Here is a 15,601-nt window from a genome sequence, read left to right as displayed (position 1 = left end):
TACAAAGAACTTATGGAAACAGGTCATCCTATTAATATCTAAACTGTTAACAGCCATAATTGCAATCATAAACTGATGTGTCTGCTCTGTTACTGTATCCTTTCATCTGTCTTTCCTTCAACTGCATATCAAACCCATTCTTAACTGTTGAAGTGATCTCTGTTTCATTCCTTGACTCTAATAGTGCATTTAACAGCCTTGCAAATAACATTGTCTAAAAGATTATCTCCTGTATACTATCTTAAACCTCACAAATGCCACAGAAAAGAATACCCTACTGCTTTTCTTTCCCATCATACTTCTAACTTGATTTACATTTTGTTTCACAGATGATTTCTCACTGGACTTGGATAACTGCCCTGATTATACCTCTATCAGACTGTTCCAGATCGATGGTGATAAGACAGAAGACTTGCCTCCAACCCACCCTGAAGAATGCAAAATGAACACTACTTGCTGGGAATTTGAACTATCTTGCACAAATGGTACCTCCTACAAATGTGACCAATTTCCAATTCAAGGTGAGTGAACTCTCAAGTACGTGAGTCAGGTCAAACAAAATTGAAACTATGTAGTGCAAGTTAATTTTTACCCTGTTGCTGGGAATTTATTTCAGAGTCATCGAGTTATACAGCATGGAAACAGGCCCTCCGACCAAGATGCCCCATCCAAGCATCCAAAATTTCATGTTTGGTGATAGCATCCTTTGTAGTTACAACTTTCTCTTCAAGGATTATCATAATTCATGTGGGGTTGGAAAATGTAAAGAGATCCTTTCACTTAAGGGAGCAGATTGATGGGATTGAAGTCTGCTTGTCAGCTGCAGTGGTCTTCTATAAGGTAATATTGGATCATCTCAGTACAGCCCTTGGTAGCTTGTACTACAATGCTGCTTTCAGTTTCCCACTAAATTGACAAACCACATATAGGGCTCACAAATGGTGAGCATGGATAGTGAAAAGCCTTCTTGTTGGTGCATTTGGGACTGTGGAACATTGATGGAGGGGAGTGGAGGGAGTCTTATTTTGTTTCTCACCATGGTAAAGCTACAATATGGGTGTTTAATGTTGATTTACAAAGGAAATTTTCCATTCCAAGGTAGTGGTATCTTCACAATAGAAAAGCAAAATGCTGTGGATATGAGATAAAAACAGAAAATGCTGGAAATGCTTAGCAGGTTAGACAGTACCTTTGGAGAGAGAAACAGAATTAAAGCTTTACTTCAATGACTTTTCATCGGAACTTATATTTTCACTTCAGCTAGTATAAAACCTTTGGAATTTTGCTTATCTTGCCCATCAGTGCCATTTCCTGCCCTAACTTCACCCCTCTAATGACTTTCTTAAGTACCTTCCCTACACTGCATGTCCTATACTTCTGTAGGGGTTCTATTATTTTAAATTCTTTAAACCTGCCACAAGCTACCTTTTTCCATTATTCCAGCCCTTGATGTCCCTTGACATTAGGGTTCCTGGATTTGTTGCCTTGGCCTTCACCATGACAGAAACACATTGGCCCTGAACTCTCACTATGAACGCCTCCCACTTGTCACCTGTAGACTTGCTTGCAATTTGCTCCCAGCCCACTTTTGCCAGATTCTGTCTTATCATATTGAAATCACCCTTTGCCCAGTACAGGACCATAATTTCCAGTCTATCCTTGTCCTTCTCCATAATCACTTTAAAGCTTACTGCTTCTGAATTGTTCACTCAATGACACTCCCTCCACTTGCTTAGCTACATTCCCAAAGATTAGATCTGGTATTACACCTTCTCTAGTAGGGCCGACTATGGACTGGCTGCTAGAGCTCTCCTGGACATGTTTTAAAAATTACAACCCCTGTAAGCCCATCGTACTTAGGCAATTCCAGTTACATGTTTTTGTGTTGAAACGTGCCGAAATAGGTTCTGTAAGGTGTAACTTAAAGTTTATAGGTTGCCTCATTTGCTGTACATTATTTAAGATTTCTCATTTACAGTTGGAATGAACTACTATCTGGGATGGATGAAATTGAAGGTCAATGCATCTGAGAAGAACACCAACCGCAGTAACTGTGATTATTTAGATCGGTTTTGGAACAGCAGGAGTTGGGTATGTAAAACCACTGACTGCACACTCTTCGATGCTCCACTGTAAAAGCCAATGATCAATCATCTTCATAAGCACTGTAAAGAGACTATAATAAATGGTATTAGTGGCAAGGATATCACATTGTGCCAAGAGAGGTACCACATCTCTCTGTACCTTGTCCAAATTGCTATTCTTCCTCTGTCAGCATGTTATGTGAATGAATCAGAAATGGGGAAGGAGTTCCTATTATCAAACTCTCATACTATCCTTTTCTTCTCACACCTTTACCCTCTATCACTTATTTTGCACAGTCACAGATTCATCACCATTGTGCATGTCAAGAGCTTCCATTTATAGAATGTCTTTCACAACCTTTGGCCTTCCAAAAATGCTTTACGTCCATTGAAGTATTTTGAGGCATATTCACTGCTATGAAGAGGAAACCTTGACAGCCAACTTATATATGTCAAACTCCCACAAACTGCAATATGATAAGGACCAGATAATCTGTTTTTAGATATTGGGGAGGTAGAAATGTGGCTCAGGAGAAATCTCTTGCTCTTCTTCCAAGCAGAATCATTGTTCTTTTTATGGGTAGGAAGCTGTCACCACAGACTGTACCCTCAGTCCTGAGAGAATGCCACACTATCAGAATGCTGTTATTTATACTGGGCATTAAACAGAGACCTTATCTGCTCACATAGTTGGATATAAAAGATCCCGTGGCATTATTTCAATGAAGAGTAGGGAAGTTCACCCCATTGTTTTTTTTTACCCAAATTTATCCTTCAAACCAAATTAAAATAGGTTGTCTTATCATTGTCACTTTGCTGCATCTTGGGTATTGGTCTGCTGAGATGAGCTACTGCATTGTTGTCAAGTACAATATTTGATTGGAATTTCATTGGCTATTTGTAAATGTCCTTGGTCATGAACATTGTTAAATGAAGTTCAGAACAACTAGAAGTTAAATGGTCCCTTTAAAAATAGTGGGGAGACAGAGAGAAATGCATGTTACCTCACCACCACATCTTAGCCCACAGATGTCATCCCTTCTGTCCCAGCTTTATTTTTCTCTCTGTAATCAATGCAACCTTTTAATATCTTTTGGTAATGGAGCTCTTGCTAACATTTATTTGCTTTCGAGTTACGTTACACTGCTTTAAATCTTGATCTCACAATCTACCTCGTTATGACCTTGTACCTTATTGTCTGCCTGCACTGCACTTTCTCTGTAACTGTAGCACTTTATTCTTCATTCTGTTAGTGTCTTACCTTGTACTACCTCAACGCACTGTTGTCATGAATTGATCTGTATGAACAGTATGCAAGACAAGTTTTTCACTGCACGTCAGTACATGTGACAGTAATAAACCTATTTACCAACTTAGTGAAAACATTTTCATTACAATTAGGTCATGGAAGCATTCAGCAAAAGACAGAAGAAGGTCATTTATCTTGTGTGTGCTGCCTCTTTTAAAAGAGTTTCCAATTTTCCTTATTCCCCTGTTCGTTCCCATTTCCCAGAAAACCTATCCATCAAATATTGAAGTGATTGTCCTTTGAATGTTGCTAAGGAATCTGCTTCAAATACACTGCAAACAATTGATATCAGATCTCAACAATTTGTTGCATACAACAAAAATTTCCGTGTACCACTTCTAGCTCTTTTGTCATTCAGATTAAATCTTTGTCTTCTAGTTATTGACCCATCAGACACTAGATCATTTGCAGACAAACATTTTTCATCTCATTACTTCATTAAAAGGCCAGTAGTAAAAGTATAGATTTTCCAGGAACATACTCATACAAATAATGTCATTGGAAGGAATGATAAAAAATTCATATTCCTGAATGTAGATGCTTTTTTGTTCTTTGGGCTCAAAAGCAGTTTCTTCTGAATGGCGGGTCAATATGCACTTAAGAAAGAATTAGGCCATTTGGCCCATCGAGTCTGCTCTGCCCTTCAATCACGGCTGATTTTTCTTTTCAACCCCATTCTCCAGCCTTCTCCCCATGACCCTTAATTCCTTTACCACACAAGAACCTATCAATCTCTGCCTTAAGTACGCTCCATGACTTGGCCTCCACAGCCCTCTGTGGCAACAAATTCCACAGATTCACCACCCTCTGGCCAAAGAAATTCCTCCTCATCTCAGTTTTAAAGGGATATTCCTTTATCCTGAGGCTGTGCCCTTGGACTCTAGACTCTTCCACTGGAAACATCCTCACCACATCCACTCTATCCAGGCCTTTCAGTATCCGGTAGGTTTCAATGAGATCACCCCTCATCCTTCTGAACTCCATTGAGTAGAGGCCCAGAGACATCAAACGTTCCTCATAGGTTAAGCCTTTAATTCCTGGGATAATTCTTGTGAACCACCTCTGAACCCTCTCCAAGGCCAACATATCTTTCCTTAGAAACGGGGTCCAAAATTGCTTACAATATTCCAAATGTGGTTTGACCAATGCCTAATAAAGCCTCAGCATTACATCCTCGCTTTTATATTCTAGTCCCCTTAAAACGAATGCTAACATTGAATTTGCCTTCCTCACTACTGACTCAACCTGCAAGTTAACCTTAAGGGAATCCCAAACTGGGACTCCCAAGTTCCTTTGCATCTCCGATTTCTGAATTCTCTCCCCATTTAGAAAATAGTCTACACCTTTATTCTTCCTACCAAGTACAAACAACATTTCCCTACGCTGTATTCCACCTGCTACTTCTTTGCTCATTCTCCCAACCTGTCCACGTCCTTCTGCAGACTCCCTGCCTCTGCGACACTACCTGCCCCTCCAGGTGATTGACACTATCCAGGTGATTGCAGGTTTTGAAGCACCCTGGGCAATTTCCTACACATTTTGACACATTATAGGAGACCCTCTCTGAAGAAATTGTTACGTTACTTGACATGTCCTTTAGGATGGTCATCTGAAGCTCAGTTAGTAGCTCCCTCAGTTAGAAGGTTGTAGTTTAGTGTTACTCCAGAGATCAAAGCCCAACAATCTAAGGTGACGCTTCAGAGCTGTATGAGGTGTTGCTGCACTGGTGGATATCTTGGCATCCAAATGAGATGTTAAATAGAGGCCCCATCTGTTCGTACATGTAGATGTAAAAATTCCATGGCAGTTATGCTGGTGTCCTGTGATCAATATTTCTTCCTCACGTAACATTACAGTTAAGTTTATTTATTCAATATCTCACTTCTGCATGCAAATTGATTTATATGTTTCCTTCATTACTATGTGATAGAACTTGAAAAGTATTTAGTTGACCTTAAAGTGCCTTTGGATTTCTTGTTTTCCCCAATCACCCTTGAGGATTGTGGTGATCTGCCTTCTTCGAGCTAGTTGAAACTTCATGTTGAAAGTACTTTCATAGAGCTGTTGTGTTGGGTGTTTCAGGATTTGAACGCAGTCGCAATGATAGGACAGCAGTATATTTCCAAACCATTATGGTGTGTAACTTCGAGGGGAGCCCACAAGTGGTGTTCCCATCTGCAAATATTGATACATAATCAAGGGCCTCAGCATACACTCCATCCATACACTGGGTATCTATTTTATTATTCTCAGTGGCCCTGAGAAATAAGATGCATTCTGTGAGATCACCACCAAATATGAACATGTCCCCAGGGAGCCTGATAACCTATCCCCCAGGGAGATGATAACATTAGTTGCCCAGAGTTAGCAGTGCCAGTTTCCTCTTACAGAAAATATTTCATATTAGACTGAAGCAACAAGAGAGAAAATGCCAGTAAATGATCATATTCAAAATAAAAATAAACAGCTATGAGAGCAATATGATTCTATCGCAAACAACCCATGACAATATGCTCTTCAGCTGCTCAAGAGATCTGAAGAATCTCGTTTGGAAGCCAATTCCATGCTCTAAGCAAACTCTTCCAGCAAGCGTGGGGTTCAGCTTGCAGGAAGTTTATAGGAATGTTACCAGGATTTGAGAATTACAGTTATGAGAAAAAGATAGTGAGCTGTGGTCGTTTTCTTTGGACAAAGAGGCTGAGGATAAAATTGAGGTCTGGGGAGATTTAATTGGTGTATGAGATGCCTATACAGGGTAATGAGGAAGGGCCTGTTTGTCTTAACCAAGGTTCAAAGATTAGGCAATATAGATTTTAAGTTTATTGACAGAAGCATCAGAGGGGAGTCAAAGAGAGATGCAGCACAGAAACAGGCCCTTGGGCCCACTGAGTCCATGCTGATCATCAATTGCCCACTTACACTAATTCTAAACTAATCCCATTTTATTCTCCTCCACATTCTCATCAACTCCCCCCCAGATTTTACCGCTCAACTACACACTAAGGGCAATTTACATTGACCTATTAACCTATCAACGCACACATCATTGTGAGGAAACCGGAGCACAGGGAGAACATCCGCACAGACAGTACCAGAGGTCAGGATGGCACCAGGGTCTCTGGTGCCATGAGGCATCGACTCTACTAGCTGTACCGCTGTGCCACCCAGAGCCGAGGAAAGCTTTTTTTTATATGGAGAACGGAGGTGGAAACCTCAGTATTTTTGACAGATATCTGAGCCATAACTTGCTAGGCTGCCGACTGAGTAGAATTGGATTGTATTTCTCTTTTATGGCTGGGTCAAACACATCAGGCCAAATGGGGGACCCTGTGTCACAAATCCTATGACAGTCCTCATTTTTACAATCCTATTTGGACCCACCAGCGTTCTGTAATTATAACAGAAACAGTAGCAATTAGCGTTATCTTTATCAAAACAATTCCTCATACACTATAATTTTGTGTTACAGTTCACGGCTGCGCTCAATATTTCTGATGCAAATGTCCACGTCCTCTGCCTAAATTCAACCTTTGGAATCAGCCAGTACCCGATCCTTCACTTTATTTTTGGGCTGAATCAGAATTACAGTCTTGATTGGTTTCATCAAGCTCTCTGGAACTTTACTGGCACCAGTGAATATTTGTGTGATGCTGAAGTTGGAGGTAAAATGGGTAATTGACTTGTAATTGAGATTAGGTGCTGTATGTTGAGCAGAGGCAAAGACTTACTGTTAATTGTTCTTTTGCAGGAAAGATTCTGTACCTATGCGATGAACAAAGCGAGAGTGTCCCCATGCATTATGAGAGGCAGAAAACATGGAGATCAAATGCAGACACTGAAGTGATCCAGACAACAGTTAGCTTGAAAAATGTTATCAATGAACTAACACTGACACCTTCTGAGATGTCAAGAGAGAACCACTCAGTAACTTCTACCTGGGCAGACAATAGCACAGTCAATCCTAACTGGGACACCCAGTCAGTGAGCCAATTAGAAGAGAGGAGAGTAACCACTGTTCCAACTGAATCACCTGAATTGCGGGAGATGACGACAGGTACAGCAGCCTCCAGTAACACAGAAGCAAGTATGCTGAATATCTCTTGTGATCATCCACTATCAGTAAATGATATCTCCTCCAATTCTAATCTCTTACTCATTCCCAAATTTAATACTCCAACCTGCTGTGACTCTTGCTACTGCTGAGGCCCTAAATCCTGCATTTCCCACCCTAAAACCTCTCCAACTCTCCTTTCTGCTTTAAGCCCCCTCTTTGATAAATCTATCCTAGAGAATGGTCATTTGCCCTAATATCAGTTAATGTGGCCCTGAACCAATTCTTTACTGTTATGCCAGTCCCTGAGCCATGCTAAAAGGCACCATATAAATGGAAGTTGTTGTACCTTCACACCAAGATAGGTTTTGGGGTGCTGAGTGCTAAAACAGGTTATGGGGTGGTACAGACAGATTCAAGCTGAGGGTTTGTAATGATTATAGTGGACTGCAATCCCTGCTGCATCCAAAGTCATTGACAATAATAAACAGCAGTGGCAGGAACAGCTTTTTCCCCTCCACCATCAGGTTTCTGAACAGTTCATGAACACCACCTCATTGTTTCTTTTTTTTGCACTATTTATTTATTGTGTAATTTATAGTAATTTTATGTCTTTGCACTGTACTGCTGCTGCAAAACAACAAATTTCTCATCATATAAGACAGTGATAATAAACCTGATTCTGATTCTGGCCACAATGCATGAAAAAAAATTTGAGTGGCAAAATCATGTTCACTTTTAGTGGGGAAGGACTGTGGAGACTAATTATTCTTTTGGCTGTAGCAAGAAAGATTTGCGTTTATATGGCACCTCCCATTTAGTACCCAGCACAATCTCAGGCTGTCCTGAAGCACTTTACAGCCAATTAAAAATGCCTTTTGAAATGTAGTCACCATTGTAACGTAAAAAGGCAGCCAATTTTTACACAGCAAGTTCCCGCAATGGCGATATGAAATCGATCTGATAATTTGTTTTTCTGATGTTATTGATGGACATATATAATACATATTTAATCTAGGACTCCATGGTGAACTTCCTCAGTGTTCTTCAGAACACTGCACAGCACGGTAGCGTAGCGGTTAGCGCGACACTATTACAGCGCCAGTGATTGGGGTTCAATTCTCGTTGCTGTCTGTAAGGAGTTTGTATGTTCTCCCATGTCTGCGTGGGTTTCCTCCGGGTGCTCCGGTTTCCTCCCACATTCCAAAGACGTACGGGTAGGTTAATATGGGTTTAAAATGGGCGGCGTGGACTCATTGGGCCAGAAGGGCCTGTTACCACGCTGTAAATAAAAAAAACAGTGTGCCATGAAACTCTTTATGTTCAACTGAGGGAGCAGACTGTTATGTGTTGTAAAATAATGAATGTTTTAAAATGAATATGTTTAAGGCTGTTCTTTGCACACCAAGAGGAATAATTCCTCCCCATGAAAGTTTGGAATTAATTAGCATGACTAAGTAGCATTCAGGTTTAAGGTGGATCTGCACCATATTTTGTAACATTAGACCAGCGTTGCACTTTTGAAGCAATTGTAAACTTGATGGTGCCATTTAAAATGTAGCATTTTCAGGCTCTGTTGTGTGAAGCCACACATCTCAGAAGCAACTGAAATGCTCTTGTTGGACTTCCTGTAGGTGGCAGCAAGTAGAGACTCAGTGGAGAACTCATCATCCACCCCTTCAAAGTGAAAGGGGCACATCAGCATCATTCCGGTTACTGCAGGGTACTGTTTACTTGCACATTGTCCCACTAATTCCTGAAGGCAGGGAGAATGCGAAGTCCATGTGTTAATTTGTCTTATTTTCCAGCTTTTAGTGCATTCAGAGGTTCTCTTTCGATCACTAACTGGACCTCTTGCAGAGAGCTCATCAACGAAACCAGCATCAATTACAGGAAACTGGAGAACATCTTGATGGCCCAGGTCAGGTTTCATTCAGGTTAGAAATATAATGAAATGAGGATACAACTTGCATTTATGTAATGTTTTTTGAATGTGCCAATTTTTTTTCTTGAAGTGTGGTCACTGTTGAAGATACTGTCGCAATCAGCTTGTACGCAGATAATTCCCACAAAATGGCAATGAGTTAATGATTAGATGATCATTTTCCAATAGATTTTCCTCGTCCTTCTTTGAATACTGTGTTGAATCTTTTATCAAAAAAAAATCAAAGTTGAGTTTATTGTCATATGCACAAGTACACACATATACAGGTGCAATGACAAATATACTCCTGCAGCATCACAGGAACAGAGTATCAGAAACACAACATTCACAAGAAAAGCATAAATTAAACATAAATTATACACAATTTTTTTACAAGAAAGAACAATATTAGAATAGAAAAAACAATGTTCATTGTAATGCTAAGTGGTCATAGTGTTGCATACTGAGGTGGAGATTAGGGTTGTGGAGGCTGGTTCAAAAGCCGAATGGGTAAAGGGAAGTAGCTATTCTTGAACCTGGTGGTGTGGGACTTCAGGCTTCTGTACCTCATCTCTGATGGTAGCTGCAAGAACACATTATGGCCCGGATGGTGGGGATCTTTGCTAATAGATGTTGCCTTCTTGAGACAGTGCCTCGTGTAGATACTACTGATGGTGGGGAGGGATGTGCCCGTGATATATTGGACTGAGTCCACTACTCTCTGCAGCTTCTTACTGCTGGTTCAACCAGTAAAGCATTGGTATTGGTATTAGTTTAATATTGTCACTTGTACCGAGGTACAGTGAAAAACTTGTCTTGCATACAGTTCGTACAGATCAATTAATTACACTGTGCATTGAGGTAGTACAGGGTAAAAACAATAACAGAATACAAAGTAAAGTGTCACAGCTACAGAGAAGTGCATTGCAGGTAGACAATAAGGTGCAAGGTCATAACAAGGTAGATTGTGAGGTCAAGAGTCCATCTCATTGTATAAGGGAACTGTTCAATAATCTTATCACAGTGGTATTGGTATTGGTTTATCATTGTCACTTGTACCGAGGTACAGTGAAAAGCTTGTCTTACAAACCAATCGTACAGGTCAATTCATTACACAGTGCAGTTACATTGAGTCAGTACAGAGTGCATTGATGTAGTACAGGTAAAAACAATAACAGTACAGAGTAAAGTGTCACAGCTACAGAGAAAGTGCAGTGCGATAACGTGAAAGGTCACAACAAGGTAGATCGTGATGTCATAGTCCATCTCATTGTATAAAGGAACTGTTCAATAGTCTTATCACAGTGGGGTAGAAACTGTCCTTAAGTCTGGTGGTACGTGCCCTCAGGCTCCTGTATCTTCTACCTGATGGAAGAGGAGAGAAGAGAGAATGTCCCGGGTGGGTGGGTTCTTTGATTATGCTGGCTGCTTCACCAAGACAGCGAGAGGTAAAGACAGAGTCCAAGGAGGGGAGGCTGGTGTCCATGATGTGCTGGGCTGTGTCCACAACTCTCTGCAATTTCTTGCGGTCCTGGGCAGAGCAGTTGCTGTACCAAGCCGTGATACATCCAGATAGGATGCTTTCTATGGTGCATTGGTAAAAGTTGGTAAGAGTCAAAGGGGACAAACTGAATTTCTTTAGCTTCTTGAGGAAATAGAGGCGCTGGTGAGCTTTCTTGGCCATGGCATCTATGTGATTTGACCAGGACAGGCTGTTGGTGATGTTCACTCCCAGGAACTTGAAGCTCTCAACCCTCTTGACCTCAGCACCATTGATGTAGACAGATGCATGTACACCACCCCCTTTCCTGAAGTCAATGACCAGCTCTTTTGTTGACATTGAGGGCAAGGTTGATGTCATGACACCATTCCACTAAGCTCTCTATCTCCTACCTATACTCCGACTCATCACTGTTTGAGATACGGCCTACAACGGTGGTATCATCTGCAAACTTGTAGATGGAGTTAGAGCAGAATCTGGCCACACAGTCATGAGTGTATAGGGAGTAGAGTAGAGGGTTGAAGACACAGCCTTGTGGGGCACCGGTGTTGAGAATAATCGTGCTGGAGGTATTGCTGTCTATCCTCACTGATTACGGTCTGTTGGTTAGAAAGTCAAGGATCCAGTTACAGAGGGAGGATAGAAGCTGTCCTTGAGCCTGGTGGTATGTGCTTTCAGGCTTCTGTATCTTCTGTCTGATGGGAGAGGGGAGAAGAGAGAATGATCCAGGTGGGTGAGGTCTTTGATTATGCTGGCTCCTTCACCAAGGCAGTGAGAGGTATGACTTGAACCTACAACCTTCTTAGTGAGTGGCTTCAGGACAACCAAATAAGCCAAGGCTGCCACCAATGTGCAGATCTGCTGGATTACACTATACAACTTTAGGCAAACTTCTCTGCCCAGTATGTGACCTAGACATTGATACAAGAAAAAAAATCAGGGAATACTGGAGAGAGAAAAGCAGAACTAACATTTCAGGCCAATGATCTTTCTTTCCTTTAAGACAGGTGATGTGTTAATTTATTCCAATTCTAAACATTGTCTTTTTCTATCTACCAGTTACCTCAGCTGCTGACTGAAGCTGCAGAAGTAATGTTGAACCGTACACTAAGATTCACTGTGGTACTGGAAGAATTTAGAAAGGATAGCTTGATTGTTAACTTGATCCTCCTAACTCACCTTGTGGAGAACATGACCCTTGCCAGCATGAACTCTGTACTAAAGTCTGCTGTAAACCAATTGCAGAGGTCCCAGGATTGTCTCTTAATGTTGCATGGAAACATTGAAGGTAGGGGGTAGAATTGTCCTTTTTTACACCAGTACTGTGGTGTAATGTGGTATTATCATGGAACCAGTGCAGAAGAATTGGGAATTTTAATTGCAAGTTATTCCCAAAAAACATTTATGTTTGTGTTTTCTGTGCACTGTTTGCTGGGTTAAGTACCAGCTTCTCCTGATCGGTCCTCGGTCCTTTCGAGTCACAGCATAGCGCAAAAGCTACAAGATTACACTATTGAGGAACGTTTACAAATTGAACTCAATTTTTGGTTGCACAGACAATCATGGACATATCTTGAAAGTTAGACTTTTAAAAGCAGATCCTCTGGCCCACTCTATCCATCAAGTACCCATCTCTGTTAATCCCATTTACCAGCATTTGGTCCATAGCCTTCTATGCTTTAGCAATTCAAGGGCTCATCCAGATACTTCTGAAATGTTCTGAGAATCATGCCTCCATCACCCTCATGGGCAATGCATTCTAAACTCCAACCACCTTCTTGGTGAAATAATTATTTCTTTGATTCTCTCTAAGCCTCTTTCTACTTACCGTAAACCTATGCCTCTACAAACACCTCTGCTATGGGGAAAAAAAAATACTTTTGACTATGCTATCTATGCCCCATCTTTTATGTCAAAATATATTCAACTTCCTATAAAACTTACACATGAGATAAAGAATCAACCATGACCTTCTTGAAGGTTTGGGTCGTGGAGTCTTATCCTGCTATTTCTTATATTCATAATGTTAGATCTTAAAAAAGATTGTATCCTTGTGTGGCTGGAGGGAGTGGGAAGGCTCTGCCAGGTTTGGAAGAAAACTGTGGGCATCGTAAACCCCAAAGTTTGACTACTATTGTCCATCCAGTGAGCTTTTCGTATCAGATGCAGGCAGGAGACTAAGTTAAAATGTCCTGGGCCTTGCACTGAGGAGGATTTGATGCTTTGCTCAACCTAGATGACAGTCAGCAGGGGTTAAAAATCATCCCTTTCGTGGGGACAGAGACAGCCTGATCAGAGGTGATAGATCCCTATTAATGCACGCAGATACAACTTCAAACTGCCCATACCCAAACCTTCCTCCCAATCTAGTAAAGGCATTATTAGAACAAGCAGCAGAGCCTCTTCCCACTATTGATGGAGCCAAATCTAAAATCACATTCTGTTATGGGAGCACTGATACGTTTTGCACTCATTTACCGACAAACCACCGGGGAATTCTCTTTGAACCATACAAATAACCAGGAAACCAATATGTTTTGAGCGGAAGAATATTCCCTGCATAGGTCAGGGCCAATCTGTACTAACTGGGCCTTGTTCCTCCATTTTTCTTTGGATGGGAATGTCTAATCTAAAAGTTCAAGAATTCGATTTATTTTTGCCCTTTCAAATTTGGCAGATGTAGAGCAACACTTGGTCCAGTTAACATGAGACTTTCAATTTTGTTAACACAGTAATATTAATCTGGTAATATCAGTCCTTCCTGTTTTAATTGCTTAAAACATCAATTCCACTTTTCTTACTTTATTGTTTTGTTCCTGTTACAGACTTTATACCATGTGAGAAAAACATTTGTGTCTACAATTGTTATGCCACTGATGGGATGAACAAATGTACCTGTTTAAATGGGTTGAATGGTGACAGACTTACATGTGTGTCCAATGATACAAGCTCATGTGGAGGAACCCAGGTTGTGATTCCAGGACCTCTTGCTTTGGATCTTGAAAAAATGGCTCAGTTTCTAGACTTTGCAAATAATACAGGATGCTCTTTCAATAGAAGCACAGCCGACACATCTGGAATTCTGCATGTGAGGGATTTGTGTCTGGTAAGTGGAAAATAAGAAGCATGCTTGCACAAAACACTGGAATGTTTGTTTTATCAAATATCCTTCTTGGAAAATGGTGTGTGAAAGATTGAAAGGATTTATATTCTGGTCCAAATTCTGATGGGTTCTTTCCAAGTTGACAGGCCAGTCAGAATCATTCTTTAGTAATGGTCTGAATCACTTTCATTATACTTTTTTTTTGTGTGGCCTCTGCCTTTTTTTTGCACATTTGAGAGTTTATTATTTATCTCCAATTTCCAATAAATGATCTTTTATATTGTTATTGACATTAAAGATAGACTGATATGGGAATATGTTTTCACTCTGCAGCCAGCCTCACATCTTGGATACAATAAAGGATGATCGCATTTTACGTTCCTCTGAAGTTTCTATTCACCGTAATTTTCTCCTGTCCATTCTCATAGATCAGGATATAGCTCATGTAAATAGCCCTGCATCTTGTGGCTTTTAAGTGATGCTGTTTCCAGAGAAGTATGTCCAAGGGGAAGGGAAATGTCATGGAAATGCTTTTTAAAAAAAATCTTGTATTGAAAATTGAGAGGATTCCTTGTTACAAAGGAGACCCGGACCATGAACCTGCAGTCAGTGTAGCTAAGTCATAGTGGTAGCAAGCAGTAACAGTCAAAGGTAGTTTGATTCTCCCGTTTGATCTCTATGCAAGCTTGACTCTCCACCAGGAATTTTGTAAATATAGCTCAGTGGCAGTGGTTTGCCTCAGTTCAGGGGGTCGGAGGTTCAGTTTCTGAGGAGGTGCCATACTGTCAGAGCTACTGAACTTCAGATGGTTGTTAAACTGCAGCCCCACCCACATTCCAGGTGGACGTTACACTGTCTTTGTGTTCATCAGGTTCATTGTGTTCATCATTCTTAGGGTCTAATATTCAACCCTAAAACAGCACTGAAAGTATGGTCACTATCATAAAGCATCTTGGTGTCTATATTTTGTAAATTATAGCAGTGCCAACTCTTCAAGACTTCACTGACTTATAAAATCTTTTAGGATGTTCTAAGTTTGTGAAAGCTGTTATAAAATTAGAACTCTTCTATTTATGCAGTACTCTCACTAAATATTCCTTCTCTAATTGCCAAGGAGATTTGATAGAGGTGTACAAGATCATGATGAGCTTAGGTAGGGAGAAGTTGTTCCAATTAGCAAATGGTTCAAGGGCTAACGGACATGGATTCAAAGTGATGAACAAAAGTCTCAAGGTACATGCAAGGTACTTTTTTTATGCAGAGTGATTTTGATTGGCAACTCACTGCCTTAAAGGTTAGAGTCAATCAGGGCTTTCAAAAGCAAATTGGATAAACATTTGAGGGAAAATGGTTTGCAAAATTATGTGCAAGGTGCTGGAATGGATAGTGATCTTTCTGTACCATATCAGTTATATAATCCCATGAATCTCAAATGCACTTGTGGCTACAACAATGAAGGAAATTTTCTGGAGACATGAGAGATTGCAGATGCTGGAATCTGGAGCAAAAAACAAACTGCTGGCGGAACTGTTGAGCAGCATCTGTAGGGGGGAGAGGAATTGTTGACATTTTGGGTCAAGACCCTGCATCAAATCTGAGAAAACCTCTGTAGCAAATGGATCTATTAAT

The sequence above is a fragment of the Pristis pectinata genome, chromosome 4 (genome assembly GCF_009764475.1).
Source record: "Pristis pectinata isolate sPriPec2 chromosome 4, sPriPec2.1.pri, whole genome shotgun sequence".
In the NCBI taxonomy this organism is placed as follows: Eukaryota; Metazoa; Chordata; class Chondrichthyes; order Rhinopristiformes; family Pristidae; genus Pristis; species Pristis pectinata.
Note: the sequence above shows the minus strand (reverse complement) of the source record.